At 46.1% G+C, this 22,149-nt stretch overlaps 1 protein-coding gene across 2 annotated transcripts in view; it reads right to left on the bottom strand.

Annotated features, from left to right (window-relative positions):
- Positions 1–22,149, bottom strand: part of msi2b (musashi RNA-binding protein 2b) — a 177,872-nt gene that overhangs the window by 107,515 nt on the left and 48,208 nt on the right. The window lies entirely within an intron of this gene.

The following is a 22,149-nucleotide window of genomic DNA, read 5'->3' as shown; positions in this document are numbered from 1 at the left end:
GTAACAACCACACACTAACAGCAGCACGTAGCATTTTCATTAGAAATACAATGGCGGCATTCACCACTCCCCAAGGCATGTTGTTCAGCATTTTCACAAGCAGAATATGCTCCAACATGAACGAAAAAAGAGACCTGTGAAGTGCAACGAAACAAGAAACCCCCCCAAGAGGAACATGTCTGTCATCCAAAAAGCTGAGGCCAAGTCTCAGGTCCTCCCTCTCCTATCCAGTTCACTGTCCATCACGCGCTCTCATTGCCCCTCCCTCTCTCTGTGACAGGTTGACTCAGGTTCAACAGGGCCAGGTTTTCCCCCGGGCCCAGCCAGACCAGACCCCACCATTAAAAGACCAATACTCCATACTTTAACCACATCTACCAGGAGAGAGAAATACCACTGGAGTTGACATTTACACCCGGATTCTCAGCAGTGCTCCTGTGTAGGAGAACTATTTGCCAGGAGCCCTCTATGTTCACAAAGCTTTAATCAAACAGTCATTTGACTAAATGAAAAGCAAAGCAAATGCAGCTGCAGCCAGCGCCGGAGAGGAGGCCGTCAGGAGGTTCGGGAGAGTTCCCGGTGGGCCGGTCTGTTTTTGGGCCGGAGTGGGTCACTGGTTTACATTTGAATTTTAATTGTTTTTATATTAAACATTAGCATGGCTGTCAAGACCGGCAGAGCAGCCCCAATTTGGTTTGTCTTGAAAGTTATTTGGTCATTCAGCCATTCAGGTTTGAATACTGTGCTGTTGTAGTGTCAAAAATTTAGTAAAATAGCAAAAAGAAAAAGTCCCTTGAGCTGACAGTGTTGGCATTTTAATATGATTATGCTGTTTGACACTTGGCATTATGATATGAGTGTTGTTTATTTTGCATAGTAATTTACTGTCATATGGAATATTTTCTATGCAACAGTGAGTGCAGTGCGTATGTGTGTATGTGTGCTTGTGTGTGTGTGTGTAATGATTGAATAGTTAACGATTAACTCACAATTAAACAACAGCCATTATTTTGTGTTTTATGTAGTGTCATTATGAAATAACAGGACCCCCTCCCCTTAGTGGGCCGGGGTGTGTGAAACTCACTGTCTGAATTTAAGTCCCAGTTCGTCCCTGGCTGCAGCTGCACTTTATTTTATCATTAGCCCGTGAAAGGCAGAGAGAGAATGAAAGAGTGAGAGAGAGAGAGAGAGAGAGAGAGAGAGAGAGAGAGAGAGAAGCCTCGTCCTTCCACTATTGTGAGTCAAGCTGCCCTCTGGACAAATGGCAGAGCACAATGTCTGGTGCTCATCCAAAACAAGTCTGCAAATCCAACCGCATTAACCAGGAAGAGAAAGTGCCGTTATTAAAAGAGGCAGAGTAAAGAACAGACTTATCAAACCAAACCGAGGGCTGATTTGTTTGCCTTTTTTTCTTCTGTTGAATATTTCATCATTTTCTAGGGAAAAGACACACAAACACACACGCACGTAAATGCACGCACGCATGCACGCACGCACGCACACACACACGCACGCAGGTATGGCCGGCTAATTGCATTAGGTGGCTGCTGAGCTGCAGCCAGCCCAGGTGCTGTCAGGCCTGTGGGGACAACAATGACCTCACTGCCTCTCTGCCTCTGGGAGCCAGGGACACGGACACACACTCCCACTCCCATTGCCACTCCCACTTCCACTGCCACTGCACACCCGCTACATCCCCACACAGGGGCTGTAAAATGCACAATGGCTAGTTTAGTGCACTGTAGTCTTTAAAAGAAGTATGCAGAGGCAAAGCTATGGAAAGAATGGTAAAAAGAGAGGGATGGAGGCTACATGAGTCTACTGAGACAGATTTGCAGGTAAACCTCCATCATGTCCAAAGGAGCGCTGACGAAGCGCTATCATTGACCAATCTGATGATGGCCTTAGGCACCAACATGGCTCTTCGCCTGCGTGTTACATCCATCTAAGGCAATCGTTCTTGGCTGGTAAAGTGAGGCTGATACTCCATCTTCAGTGCTATTTTCTATTTCAGCTTGGCTCTTTCCCCTCCCAGCGAGCGGTGTCTTAAGTAAATCAAGCTCTCAATCAATGCTAATTCATGTTGCTTATTGAGATACTTAAATGTAGCCGTTCATTCACACAGCGTGAATGTCAATCAACTGGGCTTAAAGTGAGTGTGATCAGTATGCACTGTAGAGGTACCGTCATTAAAGACATGACCTTATATTATGCACTGCATCACTCACACTCACACTCACACACACACACACACACACACACACACACACACACACACACACACACACACACGCAGGCAAACAGGCAAAATTGCTGGTCTCCTTGCAAGCTGCTTTTCCCAAACCAGTTTAGTATCCGTTCCCAATGCAGTCTAATGTGCGAGTGGTTCTTTAATACATCTTTATTAGAGCTTTTTAACTGAATTAGCACTCTGTAAATTGCTGTGACCCTGGAGTCAGAGGCAATAGAAATTAAATTGCATTCAGTTTATCAGAGTTTCAGCATCTGTGATTACATTTGGTTTCCCTCGAATGTGGTCTGCTTTCAATGCAATTATCGGTTTGCTTCTTTGCCTTTTTTATGCATATGAGATGAAAAGAGAAAAGTAAAGCTCACTGGAGTGTACACACAAAACAGCATCAAGGAGGTCGCGATCCGTCAGTATCTCTCTGCAAAACCCCGGCTTAAAAAAAAAAAAAATCATCAAAAACAAAAATAGAGACATTCGTCTCCAAAAGCTTTGAAGGCACAGTACAGGATGTCTCCTAATGTCAGGAGTCATTTTCCATCACGGATCACCTGTAAGCCTGGATGGTTGTGCTACCAGACCTGCTAGTCTATATGGAGGCCGTGACTGATGCCTGCTCTCTCCCACTCTGCTCCTCCACTCACTCCAGATGACACACTTCCCTACTGAGCACCGCAAAGCTGTCACTCACAGTGGCATCTGCCCGCCCCTTCCTGTCTCCCCAGACAGTGCAGGAAGTGAATCAGTGTGCATCCATCAGAGGCAGTGAGGAGGAGACGTGCAGCTGAAAGACTGACACAAATACATACACACAGACAGGCATGCATACATACATACACACACACACACACACACACACACACACACACACACACACACACACACACACACACACAGCAGTCTGTCTGCAGACTGGAGCTCTACTCATTTAGCCTGATTAGCTCTCAGTAAGGCTAACGAGAACAGCATTAATACAATAGGAAATTTGATATCCTGGAGAATTAAAAGGTGGTTAGCATTTTAATCAAGGCACTTTGAAGCGCTACGGTTGCTGCTCTCGTGGGGAGATTTGTGAGGGATTTGTCCCACGGGGGAAAAACAGCACAGGGAAATGTAGGGAATTAGAGAAGAGTTTGCCATGTACTAAGTTCGGTTTGATTCGCTTTCCTGCTCTTAAATGACCTCTTGCCGTCTTTGTCAACACGCATACAGAAGGGACACAACAAGTCAAATCTCTTGGCCATTCCATCCTGGTTTCTAACCTTTTTCTCCCTCTTTAGCCTTGGCACTGTTTATTATCTGTGAAAATAGCTTCTTAAAACTACGCCAAGTGGGAGAAAAACAGAGCAGGGAGAGGGGGAGAGAGAGAGGGGGAGAGGGGGGGGCAGAGAGGGGGGGGCAGAGCGATGACTTTTTGATTATTTTTCTAAATGACACTTCAGCCCTCCACCATGGCTGTGTAATTGTGATTACTGTGCCTCTATTTTGGGTCCAGTGCAGAGAGCCAGCCTCGTTAAATAACTCTTTTTCTTCAGCAAGGGAGGGAGGGGTGTGTGTGTGTGTGTGTGTGTGTGTGTGTGTGTGTGTCTGTGTGTGTGTGTGTGTGTGTGTGTGTGTGTGTGTGTGTGTGTGTGTGTGTGTGTGTGTGTGTGTGTGTGTGTGTGTGTGTGTGTGTAGGGGGTGGTAGACTTGAGACTGTCTCGGTCAACCTCTCGAGCAGCAGAACAGAGTTTTCTGTTATACTGATCTAGGTTCAGTGACAGACCTCCTACTCACCATTATCAGAGCAGCAAGGGCAGTGTGACAGGTCTAGAGTCAGTGAAGAGGCTCATATCAATCTCAAGAGCAGCAGTGCGCTTCAGTATGTGACTGATCTGTAGTACTGGTAAAAGATCTGTGAGTCACAAGGCTCTCCTTTCTCTTCCCTGCACGAGAGCTCAAGTGTTTATGGCCAGTCAGAAAGAGAGAGAGAGGTCTGTGTTCCTGGAAAACATTCCAGCGCCTAGCGGATAATTCCCAAAGCAAACAGCGTCAAATATATTACAATCGTATCATTCACAGAGTCTTTAATCAAGTTTCCTTGAACACATACCCAAGCCACGGCTGATGACTGATTGAATTAAGGCCTGGTGAAATGAAGAGAATCTCTGTCTCCTCTGTTCATTGTGGAAGCGATAATGGATCCTTGGCAGAACTGTTCTTGAAAGAACATTTCTTCCCCACATTCTCTTTCTACGTTAGTAGCTTGTCGATGAAGGTCAATGTTAGAGGCAAGAGTCCACCACAGGGCCTGAGTGGGGGGGGTGTGGCTGTGTGTGCAGGGGTGAGGGGCATTGGGTGGCAACTTCGCAAGCGTGACCCTCTGACTACGGTCACAGGGAGGAACACGTTCCTCTGTCCCAGGGGTGCTGTACTGTGCCTTACAAACACTGACACATTCTTCTTCCCCTTACCTCTCTCTTATTCTCCTCTCTGGAGACAAAGTGTCTGGGGCTTCCTTGTGGTTGCTTACACCAAAGCCATTTTGGACCAATTACTACTTCCACATTTACGGCCATGTCAACCCCACTCCCAACAACCTAATTGGCTGCTGAAGAGGTTTCTGCGCCAAAGTGTTGATGCTCAGGGCTGCTCAGAGCATTACCAGATGTAGCTGAGGTGGAGGAGCCAAGAGGACATGCAGAGGTCAAAAGGTAAAAAGCCTGGTTGGAGGTCATTAAGACAAACACTTCCTCTCTCTGCTAGAACTCTGAGTGAGTTTCGAGTGGTCATTACAAGACAGGACATACCAACTTATCATTGCGGTCTGTAACCCCAGTTCTCTGAAGGAGATGATGAGAGATGAACCCCGGTTCTCTGAAGGAGACCCCTCAGATTGCCCCACTTACACGGCTCATGAAAGTGTGTAGTTTGCAGAATGGATAAGGGCACCCAAATATTATATCTCCTCGGCACCAGGCAGGACTATGTGCCTGAAAGCACCTTCAAGCCTTGCAGGTGTGACTGAATAGGTTTTCAGCGAATAGGGATGCAGGAGTGCTTGTCACATAGTGAGGGGTCTCCCTCATCTGCTTCAGAGAACCGGGGTTACAGACTCTTTCAGTTGACTCGGTTCGACGCCTCACCATGGGACACTTGCAAAACGCCCTGATTGCCAAGTCCGACAGGAAAGCCTTCTGGATACCCCTGACTCATCTCCCATTCCAGCGACCAGGGCTGTGCGCACCATAGATGGAGCCATGACGTCCAGGCAGTGGAATCTCACAAAGGAGTGGGGAGACGCCCAACTGGCTGCAATGCAGATATCTCAGACACATATCGCTCTTAAACCGGGCCCAGGACGTAGCCATACCTTTGGTGACGTGCGCCTTGACACTCACAGAAGACTTAGGTAACTGTAGGCCTCTGTGATATCCAGTGAGAGAGGTACTGCTTGGTTAACGCCCCTGTATGGGGTTGGCGAAGCAGAAAAACAGCTGATCACAATCTTGTTCTGTCTATGTATATGCGCCTTGCGTGCACAAGGCAGAGAGTGTTCAGACAATTCTTCTCTGGGGAGGGGAAGGTGGAAGATGGAATGGAAAAAGCACAACGGTTTGACTGCTGAACATCATCTGAATGACCTTAGGAATAATGCCGCATTTGGCTTTTGGCAAGGCGAGCGGCAATGCCATCTTATAAGACAGAGTCTTAAGGTTAACAGTCTCCAAGGCTTCGAACACCTTTAGACCCCATGAGGAGACGGGTTGCCAGGATACCAGGCGCAGGCGGCGGGCGCCCTTCATGAAACGACAGACGAAAGGGTGTACTCACACTGTCGCCCCATCTAGTCCAACATGGCATGCTAAAATGGCTGCCAGATAGACTTTGATGGAAGAGAAGGCTTGCTTGATGCAAACAGGCACGTGCTTGCTCCCGGAAGAAAAAAGGGACTACATTACAATACTTCATCATGTCAATTCAAACAAGAAGTTTTCAAACAGAAATTTTCATGGGAGAAGAAAGCTTTAGCACCTCCAAACTGACAGATCTCAAGACAGTCAGTGAATCTTCACATTTGAGAGGGGTGGTTTGTGAGAGGTGGTTTGTGAGAGGTGGTTTGAGCAAGGCGCTGCGCATAATCACTGATCTACAAATCACCTGCGGTAAAGAAATAAGCACTGATTGTGTGATAAATATCAGCGAATCTGTGCACTGCCTTGCTGAGGCTGATCCTCTCAAACGCAGAGCTTATTTTCGCATTGATTACTGCCCTTTATGTGCCCTTGTCCAGGGGTGTTACTTTTAACCTGCTGCAGAGTAGTGTGTTCTTCTTCTAATTTGGCTGTTGGGAAGTGAATCATACGATACCATGTTATACAGAAAAATATGTTAGTAGGACAAGCTATAAGTTCGCGCATTTGGAAGACAGCCATTTTGGCTATTTTTGTCTTAGACTAGACTAAATCTAAAAAGGGTACCAAAATGAACACTACACTTCTAAGGCTACCTTCCATTTCACCATTCACTCAGACCCACAAGGACAAGTCATCAAGGACAGAGCGGAAAGGTAGGAAAGGAAGGAATTAGTTTGGAATCTTTAGTTTGGAAAAGTGAACCCTGTACTGTAGCACCGCCAGCGTGAATCAGCAGAGATGAGTGCTCTGCACTGTGGAGAGGGGAAGTAGGTAGGTGATGTGGCACAACTGTTGCTTGGAGTAGTGTTCAGGATCCAGAACTATCAAGTGGATTAATGGGTACTGTAACACCCCTTTTCACAAGCTAGCACTTCACCATGCGTTCAAGTTCCAATTTAGCTCAGTTTTCTACTCATACTCTGTACCTGTGAAATGTAGAACAAATTGATTCACACCGTGGCACTGTGTGAGAGAACAGTGAGCACGTGCAGTGGGGTTTCAGAAACGATTGCAGTTAAAGTCAATTTAAAGGTGCACTTCTTAATTCTCGCTGTCTAAATAAAGGTTGGAAAAAAAACATCCTCTAGTCAACACCTATACTGTAGATCCGCTGGGAAATGAAGTAGATCAGCTGATGTCCTGGCGACTCCGGCCGCGCTGACTCAGAGCGATGCTCGGCCAGCGATGACTAATCCAGCAGCCGGCCTCAGAGGCCCACAATGCTTCACTCTTCTCTGCGCAGCCTCGGTTATTTATAAGCCTGTGAGGCTCGTGCCAGGACACAGGCGGCGGAGGGGAATAAAATACATCATTTGATATTCACTTCAGTGCTAATTCATTTGCTCTAATGTACTAATAGACTGGCGACGAGAACGTAAAGTGCTTCGGCTCTCCAGAGCCAACCCACACTGATTCTTGATGAATGAACAGAGAGGCGGAACAACACAGGCACAGATGTCCAATGTCAGTATAACTGGATGCTCTGTGTCACTATAACAGCGTGCAGTGGCAATGATTACTGTCCATTTGATTCCATAATTAAAGAGATGATCACCATTAAAAACAATTTGTTTGTCGAGTCTCAACTGAACATACACATACACACGTGGAATATATATATATATACAGGAATGATTTGTGAGCAGGAGAAAATGGAGGGAAAATAGAGGGAAGGAAGGGTGGGGGACAAAGGAACAAAATGCTCCATCCACCATGTGAGGTTGGTTGCTTCAACCCCGACTCAAACCTTTTCTCTGTCTGTCTCTCTGTCTCTCTCTCTCTTCATGCACCAATCTCCCTTTTTCTCTCTTTCGCTCCCACTTTCTCTCAGTCTCCCTGAAGGTTTTTCAAAGGCACTTCTTCTACAGTGAACGAAAGCAAGCTTAATATCCAGAAAGGCAGCAGGGAAATGCCAGGGAGGTCAAGGCAGGTAATGAAGCAGTGTGATATTGTGAATGGTTGTTAACTCCTGGGAGAGCAAAGCACACTCACTCACTTCCGGAAGAAAATAAAGTATCACTTCAACAATAGAGGAGGGGAAAGTGGTGGAACTGAAGGTCATTCAGGAGGAGAACACGGGGCCTTGGAAATTGCTCTGCTACGGTCTTCCTTCTCTTCTCAGCCTTCCAACACAGAGACCACCTGGGTTGACTTCCTCCCATTCAAATGCCTCGCACAGCTGAGGTAGGCTCTTGAGATGGCCATGCGCCATATCAGCTGGCTCAGGGCTGAAAAAAGTGGATGCCTCGCTCTCTTGACTTCCCTATCCCTGTCCTGGCTACACGCACACAATACATATACACAGAAAAAACGCACGCACGCACGTACGCACACACACACACCAGACCAAATCTCCAAAAAGGTTAAAGTAGACGTGGTATCCTGACAGGGAAACAGGCGATGCTCTTGGGAGGCTCTCTGTCATAATTTGGAATAATTTGTCTCCCAACGCAGACGGCGAATTAAAACACTGGTGAGTGAATCTGTCACAGAGGCAGGGTAAGAAACAGCTGCAGCAGATGGGAGTCAGGATTTAGTCTTTGCTCGCTTTGAGCAGACACTAAAATATTGAGCCATTAGGGCCTTTTGTCAAACGGAATCAGGTGTGATGGGGAGGAAGAATGCGCAGAAACACGCGCAAACACGAGCACACACACACACACACACACACACACACACACACACACACACACACACACAGATCATCTCTGCCAATACGTCCCCTCTCAGAGACAGCTGTGGAGACAGAAGTGGAAACACACAGACCCAAACTCTCCGAGGGACACACTCTCCAAAACAGACACACTCTTACGCAGGGCATTTTGTCTGATAACTTCAAATGCTATCTGTGTGAATAGCCAAACAGCTCCATCTCCAAATCTCTCCCATGGCACCCATAAATTGTTAATAAATTAGAATATAAAAGACGGCTTGAAATGCTTGAAATGAGATCTATGCAAGATGGCGCATGTATATGCATTGTGTGTCTTTTTTGAAAGGTCACATTCAGGCTTGGTGCGCTCCACTCTGCCTACAATTATTCCTCTGACCGAAAAAATGTAAATAGCTCTATTGCCAGCAAGTGGAGCACTGCTTTCTTTCAGGGGGTTTTGCCTTAAAATTCTTTTTTGCACCTATGACAAATTATTTGTTTTATGCTTAGATTTTTTACATAAATCAAAATCATGCAGACGTGAAAATACAACAAGCACTGACTTGGGCGGATCAACGGTTCAATTTATCCCAAATGCATAATGAACACTTCAATTACATTCAACTACATTACATTCAACTCCCACCACGCATACTGTACTGTATGCTTATGGCCAAGCACTAACATTCAAACCCCCACTAATGGAAATATAACTACAATGCAGCTGACATTTCTATAATACATTATCACAGTATGAAAAGACGTGTATAGAGATTTGACATGGCAGTGCACAGCCATGAGTTTGATTATGTGTGTGTGTGTGTGTGTGTGTGTGTGTGTGTGTACACTACACATGCGTGTGCTACATGTGCGTGCTACGTGTGTGTGTGTGTGTGTGTGCGCGCGCACACAACACGTGTGTGCTACATGTGTCTGCTAAAGGCGTCTGCTACGTGTGTGTGTGTGTGTGTGTGTGTGTGTGTGTGTGTGTGTGTCTGTGTGTGTGTGTGTGTGTGTGTGTGTGTGTCTCAGCCGCCGGTGCCGCATCAGAACAGGAGGCTCTGGCACAGTCGCTTGAATGCCACAGCAAATGGAGTGTGTCGCTCCTGGGAGCCAGGCAGCAAGGCAGCACGCAGCAGGCCCAGACCAGGGTATCTGAGGCATCTGAGCACCAGGCCTTGCCCTGCTTACTGCCTCATTGAACACAGCTCACAGACAATGCTGGCCAAAGTCACCTCACTGGCCAGTCTACCTACTCCCCATACATCCTGGTAAAGGCCGAGGGACATTGCAGACAAAAGGAGCGGATGATATCGCACTGTTGTAATGTTTCTAAAAGAAGAAACGGTCTGAAAAAAGTCATATGGCAAATGTTTTGTGCCTCAAAATTCTTAACAGGGTTCAAGGTGAAAAATAATGCCATGTCCTCTCATATGCGCAAGCAGAATAGAAACAAGAAACTCACATTAGATCCTGCATATTCGTCCATGCTGAGGATCAGTTCATAATAACCAAAACAACATACAAATATTTACTGTATGTTTTTAAGCTTCAAAACACTGTGACTCACTCTTGTTTCTTCTGGCCCACAGACAAAGTAGAGTTTGTTGACTAAAAGGCTGGTGTGGTGGGGAATAGGAGCGGAGCGTAACCAGGGAGTGTAAGAGGAAGGAATCAGGGGAAGTAGCTAACCGGCTTTAACCTAATTGCCCCTTATTAAGTAAAGGGCCATTTCAGAACAGCGGGAGGACGAGGAGTATGAAAGCGTTTGGCAATTAGAGACGAACAATTTGCTCCACATTGGCCTTGGAGCATAACACTGTGTACTTGTGTTCAGTAACGTGCACACACACACACACACACACACACACACAGGCAACACACACATTAAAATATAGTACTGTACTCTTGCAGAGACATAAGTTCAGACACGCTGACACATACCAAGACGGACGCATCCCCACACCCAAACATACACACACACACACACGCACACACACACATGGGGGGACCGACAGGGAAGCGAATGGGGACTCATGTAATAAGATTATTACCGGCAGCTTGTGATTATTAGAGAAGTTGTAAAAGTGAATGTGCTGTGGTGTGGTTACACGGCTAAATGCATGATGCAATTTAGTAGCATCGATTAAAATTATAATGGAGGAAGCGTGTGTGTGTGTATGTGTGTGTGTGTGTGTGTGTGTGTGTGTACAAGTACACAGTGTAATGCCCTAAGGCCAAAAGAAAAGTTGAGGTAATAGGAGTTGTTGCCTCCCTGCTCCAATCCCAAGAGAGACTGAATATGATGGATAACAAGGCCAACCTGAACAAAGAGGGGAGTAGAAGAAGAGCCTCCAAAGGTCAAAAAGAGGGGGAATAATTTGTAGAGTGCCGTTGTTACCCACTCCTCAGGGTGGGGAGGGTCAAAGGGTGGACAGTCAGTATGTTTTGATAGAGGATCTATGAAAAAGTGGGTAGCACAGTTCATACTAACGGTTACATCAGCAAATCAGGAGCAGAGCAGGGTGACAGCCCTCGGGAGAGGGCGCTGCCGCGGTGGGCACCACGCTCTCTGTGGGATGCCCAGCCTGTGCCAGCCCCATGCAAGCCTCGCAGGCTGACTTCTGGGCCGAGCAATGGGCCAACTGGGAGAGAGTGTGTGGTGATAAGCACCACAGGTGTCCCCCCCCCCCCCCCACCCCCCACAGATGACACTCCCACCCAGGGACACCCCGCTGAGGACAATACCAGGCCTCCCTCCACCGACAGTGAAGAGAAATCAGGGGAAAGCAAGAAACCATGAACCCATCATTTCAACCCACTACGATAGTACAAACAGTAATTACTGAAGATGGGATTTGCGAGCCACACACAGTGTTCAGAGTTAATCGGCCTGCAGGCTGTGTGCACCACTTAAAGGGCTCCCCCCGTCACCTACTGTAGGTTGGGGTGGACAGACACAGCACTAAATAGAGACGACTGATCAAACAACAGGAAAGAAGGGGGTGGGGGGGGGGGCGTGGGGGGTGGGGGGTGGGGGGGCGGGGGGTGGGGGGGCGGATGAAAGCGGAGAGCTTTCTTCTTTGCCTGTTTCTATTTATCGTAGTTCAGCGCGACATGCTAGTTCCGTTCATTTTCCGCTTCGCGTGGGGAAGGATTTTTAATTAAGCTCGGACTTGCAAATGAGAGCTCAGCCCTTTCCCTTTTCTTCTCCGCAGCCTTCCTGCTGCGAGTGATTTAGTCACCGTTTGGACACTCTTTTGAACTTCTCGGCTTTTCACACAGACACATGCACACACACATGCACACACATACATACATACAGATGGATAGACACGCAGACAGACTCTGGGCTCTCTGGACTGGTATTGGGCAGTTAGGGGATTGTCCACTAGGTCTGTCCATCTGTACCTTTCCATAGTCTTATTTACTGCGTTTGGGTGCTCAACCTTCATCAATATTCCAATGTGATCATTTGAAATGTCTGACTAAACACCTTTTTCTCCCCTTTGGACCAAAGAGGCTTCAGATTTACTGGTGTTGGATCTCTGTTCTGAACTAATCAGAACTGTCATACACTCTCCTGAGGGGAGGGGTGGGGGGGGCTTTCAAATTCCATGGCGACCAGGCTGGGGGGTCAAGCACCTGTAGGCAGTGGCAACTTTGATGGTGATATGTATTCGTTAGTGAGGGTGAGAAGGTGGCACTACTGTATGCCGAGACCCCCAGCTCACCCATTCACATGCACGCGCACACACTCTCACACACATACGGGTGCATACATACACACACACACGCACGCACGCACACACACACACGCCCGCACGCCCGCACGCACGCACGCCCGCACGCACGCACGCACGCACGCACGCACACAGTGGCTGTGGTGTAAAAGGCAGTGTCGCCAGCTGTCTGTGACTACTCACAGATGGATGACAACCACCTGCTGTTGGGGAAATTAGAAAGCTTGTCGAGCCCTTTTTTTTTTTTTTCTTCTCCTTTTTCATCCTCCCGTTTAATTATTCACTCTTTCATTTGTGGTTGTATTTTTTTTTCCGAGGAGCGGCAGACAGGTTGATCAACATGCGAATCCTGCCATGTATACTCCCAATCTGTCTCTTATGGTTGTGAGGAAAACAAGACAACAGCGTGACAAAGCAGGGTGACATTTCTAAGCCAGTGGAACATGGGAATGGTTTTGTATTGTTAATTACAGTGGCAGAAGATGTGAAAAGAAGCATTTTCTCAAGATGAAGGGCGGGAAAAAAACACTGGATCTTGAAACCCCATTACAGCAGTAAAGGATACATGGTCCACTGCGCACTGTTTAAAGACAGAGGAAAAAGGGAAAACCTTTTTACAAATAGTAGTAGTGTTAACACTACGCAGTGAATCGTTCTTCATGGCAGGTCTAAATGGGGTGTATCTGGGAACAGAGCCAGGGCTGAGGGGCAGACCGCTCCTTGACTCACAGGCGTTGTTGATTGCCTGGGGAGGTAGAACTCTACGTCCTACATTCTACCACATCCCTTTATTGTGTGGCAGGAGTGGGGAGATACTGAACATGCAGCCAACTGATTTAGCTTTAGGTAGTCTACGTACAAATTTCCCTTTATATACTATTAAAAAAAAAAAACATAATTCGATAGTCGTATTTGCAATTTACAGTGCAAACTTCAAATGTCATTGCTGCTGTAATTGTCAAAGGTTCATATATAAACTGTGAAACCCATTGCTTTTGGACTTGTATATATTCATGTGTGGCTCAGTTGGAAGAGCATGGCGCTGGCAGTGCTAAGGTTGTGTGTTCTAGTCCTGAGACCATGTATACAAATAATAATATTTTGCTAATTCATTAAAAATGTTGCTATGACCCTTTGCTATGACACTCGAAATTGAGCTCAGGTGCATCCTGTTTTCATTGATCATTCTTGAGATGTTTCTCTGACTTGATTGGAGTCCAGAGTTCCTCTGTGGAGATGGGAGAACCTTCCAGAAGGACAACCATCTCTGCAGTACTCCACCAACCAGGCCTTTATTGTAGAGTGGCTAGATGGAAGCACATGACAGCCCGCTTGGAGTTTGCCAAAAGGCACCTAAAGGACTCTCAGACCATGAGAAACAAGATTCTCTGGTCTGATGAAACCAAGATTGAACTCTTTGGCCTGAATGCCAAGCATCACGTCTGGAGGAAACCAGGCACCACTCATCTCCTGGCCAATACCATCCCTACGGTGAAGCATGGTGGTGGTTTATGCTGTGGGTATGTTTTTCAGTGGCAGGGACTGGGAGACTAGTCAGGATGGAGGGAAAGATGATTTTGGCTTTGTGTTTATGAGGTATTGTGTGTAGATTGTTGAGAGAAAAACAATGTATTTAATCAATTTTAGAATAAGGCTGTAACATAACAAAATGTGGAAAAAGTGAAGGGGTCTGAATACTCTCCGAATGCACTGTATAAAGAGGCTGATACACACTGGCTCTGGCTCTGACAGTGATGTGGCATTGTGTCCCATCAGGGAAGGACCCCCCTGGTAGTCCTCTCTCACACTCACACTCCCGCACACACACACACTCCCGCACACACACACACTCCCTCCCACACACACACACACACACACACACACACACACACACACACACACACACACACACACACACACACACACACACACACACACACACACACACACTGAGAGAAGAGGCGGGTTTTCAACCTTGTTTCTCCTCTACAGTCCTCCCCAGGAACTGTCTCTTCCTCAGCCCGGGGAAGAGCGCTCCTACCCTCCTTCCCCATTGTGTATGCTGGACCTAAAAGCCCAGTCTGACGGCCGGCACTGTGTCAGCACTGTTAGCTGGCACCCCCTGGAGTGGGCCCTGGGTTTGTGAAAGTTCATTAAAACTGGCATTTACAGTTAATTAGTCCAGCAGCCTGCGAGTCCTTCACCCTTTCCTTGTGCACTTGACTCCGACAGTTAGAACACTCGTCGAGAGCTCGCTGATACAATTTACATACAGCACAGGAGCTGGAGCCAAAAGAATAGACTCAAATGTGACTCATGCAGCTTTGTGTTCCTTGTTCTCATCTCCCTCTAGCATCCTGTGTACTTTTGCTGTAGCGTATCTAACCTTATTTGAATCTACTGTAGCAATCTCTCTGTCCATACCTCTGCAGTATACATCTCTGTACCTACCTGTCAAAGACCTGTCAACTCTGAACCCATCTACCCTCAATCTAGGTATATCTTTCAATCTATAGAAGAGAAAGCACAGACTAGTAGACTGGCACCGAAAATCTATAAACAAATTCACCCATCCCCTCATTCTTACCCCTCTGTTTATTCAAACAGATCATCATGCTGTTGTTATTAACAATAATCAAAAATAGTGAACTATCCCTTTAACAATAATTAAACTGTTGACACATGAGCCGAGGGAAGAGGTGTCGACAGACAAATGTGTTTAGCGGTGAATTCCTTCTCATATTCCATATTCATCTTGTCTTTGTCTGACATATCAGTCGTGACTGTGCTATTCCAGCGGTGGGCTGGGCTTGGGAGAAGCAAGCAAGCACTCGCTTGGTTATACACTCATTCTCCGCTGTGTAAGCACAGTAATTGTGCAGCACTGTATATGATGTTCAATACCTTTGAGGCTTCATTAAGCCTTTGCATCAAACCCCAGACGAAAACAGGCCATACAGTACCTTGCAGTAAATAGGTGTGTGTGTGTGTGTGTGTGTGTGTGTGTGTGTGTGTGTGTGTGTGTGTGTGTGTGTGTGTGTGTGTGAGTGAACCAGCCACCTACATTTACATTTTAAAATGTTTGACATTCAGCAGACGCTTTTACCCAAACAAGTACATTTGTCTAAAGTAGGTGAATCATCTCTATATCAGTCGTCATAAGTAAAACTCTATGCTAGGACCAGGTGCCATTGCCAGTCACAATGCTAGAAGAAGCATTTTAAGCTTTTGGTTTATTATTAACAGTAGAGGAACTATACAGAGTGGCAGTGGGGGGTGAAGAGGTCTTTAGGAGGGACAGTCAAAATGTAGCTTGAAGAGATGGTTCTTCAGTCTACGGCGAAAGAAAGGTACTGTAGAACCTACCGGTTCGTCAAGCGGCTATAAGTGCACTGAAAATAGATTAAGTATAAAAAAATATGATTAAAATATATTCATGATTTTCTATACTTACATTACACTAAAGTTGCACTGACTTTGTAGTTCTGTGTACTTATTCAGAGTATACTACACATGTATGTACTTCAAATTGTACCTTAGAATACATAAGCATGAATTAAAAGGGGTCAATTTAACATATTTCAAGTATTTTAAAATGCTAAAAACCTACATAATTTACAATTTTAGTGTATTAAATACAACTGTAGTACTTTAGTATTTTAAGCTGGGTCATATTGGTTTCGTTAATATAATAAAGTATTTTTAAACTCAAGTATACTAGAAATATAATACTTAAATATATATTTTTGTTCGCTTGGGGGCTCACAGCAGAAGTGAAGGAGCCAGGTGTTTCATGTGCTCAGAGGAAGCCTGGGCAGCGAAAGGAAGACTCATTTCAGGCAGGCAGGATTCCTGGATGCCTCTTCCCTTCCTCCTGCTTTAAGATCACAGGTAGGCCCCTGAGGAGGAAGTTATTAGGACCCCAGATGTCCTTCTCTGCAGGACTCCATGTGGTGCTGGAGGATAGGAAATGCCACGCCACCTGAGGAACCCTCGATTTCTCCTAATCCTAATGGCTCCATCATCGGCCTGATCTAATTGGTGCACTTCATGTCTGAGCCGATTGTAATCTGTCCACTCCTTTAGGGGCACCGCGAGATGGCCAACTGCTATCTGATTGGAGGAGGCTCGCTGCGGCAGATGAGTTGAGCCAAAGCTCTGGCAGATCCTTTGAAAAATCTTCAAAATGTGGTGCAATCTTTAGAGAATGCTTTACCTTGTGCTTCAAACATCAAACCCTCCATCCATCCATCCATCCATCCATCCATCCATCCATCCATCCATCCATCCATCCACCCAACCGTCCATCCCTCCCCCCCCCATCTCTCCACCTCCACTCCACCAGCCTCAACACAGAGATTTATTTATGAGATTTACCCCAGCAATCCATTCCTTCACACTCAGTCTTCTCTAAAACAGCTCACTCTTTGAGCAGGACTGCCGTTGCCTACAGGTGTTCTAACCAATGACTTACTTCTAAGGCAAACAGACGCAATCCCGTCTAACCCTGAGGGGAATCGCTCTGGAAGATTTACTAGGGCTAATGCTTGCATGGATGAACCTAATAGTGAGGACCAGGACATTGTGCTCCGTGCACCCTTGGAATACTGTGCACGATTCAAACTAAACTGTACACCAGGCCTATATCAGCATCAGGCATGTTTAATTTGGTCATTTTGGATAAGTGGTGATTTTGATCATTTGAAGTGGCTTTATAGCACCCATTTATCACAAAGTCTGAGCATGCTCTTGAATTGCAACTCTTAACTTTGTTGCACAGATGCATAATGTTAAGACCTGAACCAACACAACACCAGGTATGTGCTATTGACCACTGACTTCATCCTTGCTGGAAATCATGCAGGCCATGTCAGAGGGCACCCCATCACTGGGGTGGTCCTCTGTGGCTCAGTTGGTAGAGCATGGCGTGAACAACACTTAGGTTGGGGATTCGATTCCTGCTGGGACCATATACAGTGCCTTCGGAAAGTATTCAGACCTCTTCACTTTATAGACTCAATTTAAAATGGATTAAATTAAAATAATTTGCCATCAATCCACACACAATACCCCAGAATGACAAAGCGAAAACACATTTTTTGAAATTTCAGTAAATTTATTCAAATTGAAATACAGAAATACCTCATGTACATAAGTATTCAGACCCTTTGCTATGACACTCTTAAAATTAGCTAAAATGCAAAAATGTCATCAACAAATCACTCAATAAGTTGAATTTAGTTAATCTTAATGCAAGGATAATAGTTCATATAATTTTGGAATTAATATCTTTGTTTTTACAGGGTCTCTGATTTGCATAGGAATCAATTACACACTGTGTGGATTAGGATTTAATTTTAATCCATTTTAAATTGAGTCTATAACAAAATGTGGAAAAAGTGATGGGGTCTGAATACTTTCCTAAGGCACTGTATACTGAAAAATATCTGCACTCACAATGTAAGTCGCTTTGGATAAAAGCGTCAGCTGAATGGCATATATTATTATTATATTACTGATGCCAGGACACATGAAGACCTGACTCTGATGTTATCAAGAAAACCTGGAGTGAGGCCGCCTGGTCCGCTAAATCATTTCAGCGCTCAGGGACTTTCAAGGGAAACGCAATTAGTCAGGAGAGCCATTAGTGGGATAGATTAACTTTCTGGAATGTGGACTGAGAATGGGCCATTTCATCGAGTGGCAAATGACCTGAAGAAAAAATCATGAAACAGGTAATAGAGGGAAAACGTTTTCTTTCGACCTATGAGTCGTTTAATATTGAAGGCGTAATATTGAAGCAGGCATTGCCCCTCAAGGAGCTGGTACGCATGTGAGGTGAAGTGCACAGCCTTTGGGGAGGGCGCAGGGCTCCCCATGGGAAGCCAAGACTGAAAGGCAAAGCTTCTCCATAGACTGAACCACGCTCACAGGCAAGAAGAAAAAACAACCCCTAGATCAGAATGGGAAGCATTGCCAAGAAGTAGTAGAACTTCCTATTCTCGAGTGGGAGTTTTAAAATAGTCCCTCTTGACTCCGGGAAACACTGCCAATACACAGAGCAAACAGAAGTCAGAGAGAATATTAAATCATTTCTCTGATTTGTCTTCTTCCTTCTCCTCAGAACGCCAGGTTCTGTTAGCTTTCAATCGTTTGTTTTCTAAGGCCTGTAACCGCCGGTGATTTCACTAGGATTAAAGCCTGAGAGCAGGCCTGCAGCTGGGCAGAAGTCTGCAGGGTACACACACACACACACACACATGCACGCACACATGTGCACGCACGCACGCACACACACACACACACACGCGTGCACACACACACACACACACACACACACACACACACACACACACACACACACACAAACCTTGCTTTAAAAGATCATTTACACCCTGTTAGATGTTCGACTCGGCAGCTCCCTGGTGCTCTGAACCAGTCAAATGATAAGACATGTTAACCTTGTATAAGAGAGACAGAGCCACTGTGGTATTCTAGCCTGGTTGTGAAAGAGAATTACAAGAGCCAGGACTAAACAGAAGGCTGTTGTGGGTTGGTAGGTGAGCCCATGGGGAGGTTAGGAAGAGGTTACTGTACAATATATTTGTTTTTATTCAGCATGTCTTTCCTCTAATCTCTACCATATAACCAAGGATGTAATGGAGGATAAACACATGTAATCACCATTTAAGAAACATTTTATGGTAAACTACCGACTACTTTAGTGGAAATTTTGATTTTAATGTTAGTGTTTAATGTTAGTGTTAACGTGTATCTCTACTGCTCCAAGTTCACTGAAATTAAACCCAGGGAGGGGTTAGACAGTGAGGCCTAAGCCAACTTTGGCCAACACTGAATCAATTGTGTTTTCAATCTTCACAAGGAGATTCAGTTTCACTCATTGGCACTGGAGCTATGAAAAGCATTCTGAGAGCTTATTAGGACTCTGGCACACGCGCGCGCACGCGCACACGCACACGCACACACACACACACACACACACACGAACACACACGCGCACACACACGCGCACACACACGCGCACACACACGCACACACACACACACACACACACACACACACACACACACACACACACACACACACACACACACACACACACACACACACACACACACACACACACACACACACACACACACACACACACACACACACACACACAGGCTCCAAGTGGGCATCATGACAGAACTAATCCTGAACTAGTCTCTCTCCTTCCTCTTTCATCCCTCAATAACTCCTCTCATTTGTTCCCCTCCTTCTCCAAAGGGGAATTGGAGAGAGAGAGCTGAGTATCTCAACCATATTAAAACAATTTCACCTACAGTACTTTGTTCACTGCTTAAATTTTGTGTGTCTGCTGTCGTGTGCAGGCAGAGAACATTCCACACAAAAAAAACTTCTGACACGTTTTAGAAAAGGGCCTTGATGTCGGCTATACAGATGCTTCATCCATCTCAATGTAGGGTTCATCAGACCAGACTTCACACGTGTGTTTGATACCATTCCTTATTCTGTTCCATGCATTACAATGAGCCCATTCTCCGATTTCTGCCTCCATCGACCTCCCCTGGTCTACATATTTATCCATACCTTTGGAGGTGTGTATGACAGCTGATGTAACAAGAACCAAAAATATACTGTGCAGAACCAGATAGATAAATCAATATATCTATTTATCTACAGCATCTTCAACTAAAATGATGTCTTGATCGTTGACTTGGTATGAATGGGGAATGCAGGCACACAGCAGCTAGAAAATAAACTAGAATAAACAGCTATAAAAATAAACCCTGGGTTTGGCCTCAATATATAGTCCAGGGGAGCTTTATATTGAGAAGTAAGTGTGCGTGTGTGTGTGTGTGTGTGTGTGTGTGTGTGTGTGTGTGCGTGTGCGTGTGCGTGTGCGTGTGTGTGTGTGTGTCAGCTCAGCCAGATAAGTGCACTTTGTTTGGAGACAAACTCCAAGCCGATTAACAAACCTATGACTAAGCATAAATGAGCCTGGCTAATTAGCGCGCTCGCGGTGTTAACAATGAAGTGGTGGTGGGGGGGTGGGGGGTCTAGTGTCCCTTTTTCTGCTAATTTGGAGATTATGTGGGGAAAGTGGACAGAGGTTAAGTTCCCCCCTTTGCATAATCATGATGACAAATCATGAAAGTTCTAGGTGTCGCCATACTGAATTGGGAATAAACTCCAGAGAAGGAACTGTTGTCGAGACCTTGAGAAAACCGCTGTTGTAAACTGACAAAGTCGAGCTAGCAGATACAGTGCCCACCCTTGGAGGGAGGAGGAGAACATTAATTAGTACCATATGCAAATAATATCCAAAAAGACACTCACTACGGTCTCAATTAAGACAACACATAAGTCTATCGCTGAAGGGGAAAACCATCTATACAGGAGGTGCGAGTCTCCCCGGTCCATTTATACAGATTCACTCAACACTCAACACACACTAATAAATCTAGCTTAGCGCTCCTGGGCGGTCACAGTTCTGCTTAAGATGCACTTTAGTGCTGACGTACAGAGCTGGGGGAGAGAGGCCTCTCTCCTGGAGCTCACTCTGTCACAGTAACACACACACACACACACACCAAACACACACACACACACACACACACACACAGACACACACACACACACACACACACACACACACACACACCTTGTGAGGAGACAGATCCTATGACCCTGGTGGCCCACACCACCTGCTTCCTACCCTCATGAAGCTCACACACAGCCAGGAGGCTCAGCTCCACACTGTTAATTAGCTAGGTCTGGATACACACTAAACAACACACATGTAAAACAGACACACATATAGACGCACACAGAAACACACACAGGTATCAGTACTGCTGACACCACCTCCAGGAGGGCAGACCTGCAGAGTCATCATGAGCAGACCCGCAAATTGATTCCCAGTGTTTGCATTTCACAGATAACTCACTTACAGAATCCTGACCCCCTCAATATCCTTCTCATCCCCCCCTCCATACCCCCCCCCCTTTCTTCCATCCCCTGTCATCACCCCAACCCCCTCACCAGCCACTCTCTCTCTCCCATCCTCTCTCATCCCTTCATTTCTGACTTCTTCCCTCCAAACACAGCTGCCAGGGTTGGACAGGTCTGCTCTCTATTCACTGAGAGGACATCGGCTAATTAATTGGTTTATCCACTCAGATGGACACACACTTAAACTCGCACACACACACACACACACACACACACACACCCTTACATACACACACATACTGGGACAGTGGTGTGTGTGTGTGTGTGTGTGTCTGTGTGTGTGTCTGTGTCATGACCGTGCTGTGCTGATGAATGACCCAAGCACGCTGGGCCGAGGGGAGAGGAGAAAAGACGAGGGGAGAGTGGGGGGGGGCAGGGGGGGGAGAAACAGGGAGACAGATGGACAGACAGACTGGGCAGACAGAAAGGCCCCCCAGCGCAGAGTTCAGTCTGGTGACCTGAGCAGGGCTGGGGGATAGGAGGAGGTGTGTGTGTGTGTGGGGGGGGGGGGTCCAGCCCACTCTCAGCCAGACTGATTGGGCTCCCTCTCACTTAGCTGTGCCTGAGAGA

Source organism: Argentina silus (genome assembly GCF_951799395.1).
Source record: "Argentina silus genome assembly, chromosome: 14".
NCBI lineage: Eukaryota > Metazoa > Chordata > Actinopteri > Argentiniformes > Argentinidae > Argentina > Argentina silus.
This window is presented reverse-complemented; position numbering and strand designations above follow the sequence as displayed.